This window comes from Elephantulus edwardii, unplaced genomic scaffold, assembly GCF_000299155.1.
Source record: "Elephantulus edwardii isolate Elephantulus edwardi_28Jun2011 unplaced genomic scaffold, EleEdw1.0 scaffold00079, whole genome shotgun sequence".
Taxonomy (NCBI): domain Eukaryota; kingdom Metazoa; phylum Chordata; class Mammalia; order Macroscelidea; family Macroscelididae; genus Elephantulus; species Elephantulus edwardii.
This window is the reverse complement of record NW_006399829.1, coordinates 9,872,694-9,877,292: the sequence shown is the minus strand read 5'-3', so window position 1 is coordinate 9,877,292 and position 4,599 is coordinate 9,872,694.

Genomic DNA, 4,599 nt, shown 5'->3' with positions numbered 1-4,599 from the left:
GATTAACTGACTCTGAAAACCTTCTGGAGGGCCCACTATGGGTCAGTTCTGACATGCTCAGAAGGGTGCATAGACAGTGCAGGAGAGGGAGACCCAGATGAGATGAATTGGTCCAGTAACTAGGGTGATGGGGGTTGGTGTGTCAGAGTTAGTGAGACTGGCTCAGGACAGGGAAGGGTTCAGAGCTGCTATACATAGGGTCACTATACATCACAGGTGACTCAATAGCACATAAAAAACATGTGTGGAAGCAGGAGTAGTATGTAATTCCTAAATAACATGCCTCCAGAAACTCTATGAACTTTGATAAATGCCGATAGTTGTGGAGGGGCTTCAGGCCTTTTGTTCATAGGATTGCTATGAGTCATACTCGACTTGATGGCAATCAACAACATTGTCTCTTATGACCTTTATGGATCTGGGTTTTACCCCTATGTCTCTGATCCACTTTGAGCTGGTTTTTGTAAATGATGTGAAAAAGCCTATAGAACTGGGAAAAAACATTTGATAATAATATTTCAGATAAGGGTCTCATAATAAAAGTTTACCTTCATAAGAAAAAGACTGATAACCTAATCACAAAATAGGTAAAAGGTATGAAAAGGCTTTTCACAAAGGAGGACAGTTGGATGGCCAAGAAATGCATGAGGAAATGTTAAAAATCACTAGCAATCAGAGAGGTTCGATCAAAACAACAATGAGATACTGCTTCATGTAGCAGCAGCAGCAAAGTCCAACAAAACAACAAACACTGAATGTTGGAGAGGATGCAGAGAGATTGTAATTCTTATGCACTGCAGGTGGGACTGTAAAATGGTGTAACTGTTATGGAAGGCAGTTTGTTGTTTCCTCAAAACAGAAAATAGAAATCCCATATGACCCAGCTGTAGCAGTGTTACTCACAACAGCAGAAAAAAAAAAAGGAAAAATAGGAAGCTCTGATATCAACAAATAGATTGAAAAATTGTGGCATATTCACAAAATGGAATGCTATACAACACTAAGAAGCAACAATTTAATAACATATTATGCAACTTGGGAGAGACTAGAGAGCTTTTTGTTGAGTGAAATATCTCTCATAAAGACAGATAATGCATAAGGCCATTAATGTGAAAATAGGAAGATAATTGAGAAAGGTATGTGTAAATGTGCAAAAGGGAAAGGAGAGAAGGGGTCAAATAAAAGAGGAAGGGAAAAATTGAGATAGCCAAGGGTAGTGGGATGAGAGGGGGTGCATTAATGGGACTTGAAAAGATGGGGTGATAAAGCAATGATAATGATATATAATATATATCAATGATTGTATAAAACACAAAGCACATGTACAAAAATATGAATGAATATATGTGAACCAATAAAAATTTTTTAAAAAGAACAGTGTTCCTGAAAAAAAGTTTATATAAACAACTGAATTATTTGACCTGTCTTAGGATTCAAGGAAAAACCTTTTTAAAACTTACCTTGTTTTTGCATGTCCTGATAAAGTTTCCTCACTTCTGACTTATGTCCCTCCTCTTTCAATTTCATTTCACTCATAAGTTTAGTAATATTAGTCTTATGTTCCTAAAGAATGGAAACCACACAATTTTTAAATGTAAGTATGTGCATATACAATTTTATGATTAATTGTTATTATGTACCATCAAGTTGGAACTGACTCATAGCCGACCCTCCAGCACTGGAGGGGATTAACTATTCTTCTACAAGAGAACAGCTGGTGGGTTAGAACCACATGCTTTTGGTTTGGCACCAATAGACTACCAGGTTGCTATTTTTAGGTGCCCCTGAGTTTACTATAACTCAGAGAGACCCAATGAACAATGGATCTAAACCCAGCCTTACCCTATGCCATTCTCATCAACTCTGATATGTTGTTGTTGTTGTTATGTGCCGTCGAGTCACTTGCGACTCATAGCGACCCTATGTACAACAGCCCTAAACTCCGCTCTGTCCTGTGCCAATCGCACTGTCTCTGACACTCCCATCCCAATTATCCCAGTCACTGAATCAATCCACTATATACCTGAGCTAATTCTCAACACTTATCTCTTTTTTTTGGTTTTGTTTTTTCTGTGTTTTTTTTCTCCACTAGTTTATTTACAAAATTTGAATACAAATTTGAAAAAATTCTTTCCATTTTCCTCACCCCCCTCATTAAATTGTACAACACAATGATTAATCCCCCTTTACCCCTACACATCCTCATCCCTCTGCTTCCAGCCTCTCCCACCCCGCCTGGATCTTAATAATCATTCTACAATAACGGTTTTACACAATATTTATATTTGTGAGACTGAGTTTACTCAGCATAATGCTCTCCAGTCCTTCCCAAGTTAGGTAATAATTTACAAAGTTATTGCTCCTGCATGCTGCATTGTGTGGATGTACTGTGATTTCTCAATCCATTCGATTGTGCTTGGACATTTGGGCTGTTTCCATGTTCTTGTGATGGTGAATAATGCTATGAACATTGGTGTACACATCTCAGTTTGTGACTCAGTTCTCATACTTTCAGGGTATTTTCCAAGTAGTGGAATAGCTGGGTCATATGGAATTTCTATGTTCAGCTTTTTTTTTCAACTGTCTTCCAGAATGTTTGCGCCATTTTTACAATCCCACCAACAATGTATAAGAGTTCCTTTCTCACTACATTCTCTCCAGCATCTAGTACTTTGCCACTGTTACTGGAGTGATATGGTACCTCATTGTGGTTTTGATTTGCATCTCTCTTATTGCCATTTATGTGTAATCAGAAATCTTAAGAGAAAGATAGCTGTTCTTTGCTTGAATAATAAGCTTTGAGAAGGACCAATTTCTGCTTCAGGTGGGTAGAGACCATACAGATTTCCTTATCTTTGCATCCTGAAATTTATAAAATATGTTTAATATATCATAGATGTTGTTGTTCTTATGTGCCATCAAGTTGCTTACAACTCATAGTGACCCTATGTACAACAGTCCTAATCTCTGCTCTGTCCTGTGTCAATCCCACCATCTCCGACACACCTAACTCCACTACTCCAGTCACCCTATCAATCCACCTCATAGAGGGTCTTCCTCTCCTGTGCTGTCCCTCCACCCTCCCAAGCATGATGTCCTTCTCCAAGGACTGGTTCCTCCTTGCAACATGTCAAAGTATCAGATGAAGCTTCAGAGTCTTTGTCTCCAAGGAACAGTCTGATTTAACCCTCTCCAGGATAAACCTGTTCATTTTCTTAGCAGTCCATGGTATATTCAGTACTCTTCTCCAGCACCACAGCTTAAAGACTCAATTCTCCTTTTGTCCTCTCTAGTTATTGTCCAGCTATCTGATGCATAGCAAGTGATTGCAAAGACCATGGCCTGTATCAGGTGTACCTTAGTCTCTAGAGTGACATTATTGCTCTTCAGTACTCTGGTGAGGTCCCTAACAGCAGACTTTCCCATTGTAATATGTCTTTTAATTTCCTGGCTGCTAGTGCCAAGTATGTTGACTGTGGAGCCAAGTAAACCAAAGCCGTGAACACTCTCAATCTCTTCACCATCCATCCTGATGTTACCAATTGGCCCACTGGTAAGAATCTTTGTCTTCTTAATATTGAGTCTCAATCCATATTGAAGGCTGCACTCCTTGACCTTCTGCAACAAGCGCTTCAGGTTCTCCTCAGTTTCAGCATAGAAACATATTTTAATTGTTTGAGTACTATTACAGCATCAAAATATGACTAAAACAAGCAAGATACATGCTTTATCAATAAGAGAAGTCATCATCCCATACCTAGCAAACTAAGGTATGATGAGATCTTTTGAATGTAGACTGAACTTCTGTTCTGAAAATTATACATTTATAATCTTCAGTAGAAGTTTAAACACTGCCCATATTATGGTAGAGTCTGGAAAGGGATGGATTAGGAGTTGAGAAATGATGGCTAGATGTCATAGAATAGGTTCTAAGTCTTTGAAGCATATTGTTGTTAAAATATTTGAGTAAGCTCTGATTGATAGTGATCCAATATACCAGAGAAGGTAATCCTACCTAAATCTCTACCATCTTCACAATCTCTGCTGTGATTAAGACCGTTGTTGCAGTGACCATGTAAATCTATCTTGTTGTTAAGTTTGCCTCTTCTTTGTTGATCTTCCACTTATTTAAGCATAATATCTTTTTCTAAGGACTGGTCCCTCCAGGACAAACTCAAAGTATGGTATAGAGTCTCACCAATCTAGCTTCTAAGGATCATTCAGGCTACACATCTTTCAAGACTTGGGTTTGTTTTTTGGTTGGGTTTTTTTTTTTGGCAGCCTATGAGATCTTCAATATTTGCCAACACCACAATTCAAAGGCATCAATTATTCAATCCTTCAATCCTCTTTATTAAATTATCCAACTTCAACATTCATATGAAACAACTGAAAATACCACAGTTTGGGTAAAGTATATCTTGGGCTTTAAACTGACATTGCTGCTTTTTAACATCTTGGAGAGGTCCTTGGCAGTAGTTTTGCCTAATGCAACATGTCTTTTGATTTCTTGACTGCTACTACCATGGGTGTTGATTGTGGATTCAAGTAAAATGAAATCATTGACAACTTAAACCTCTCTCTATCCAGCATTGTATT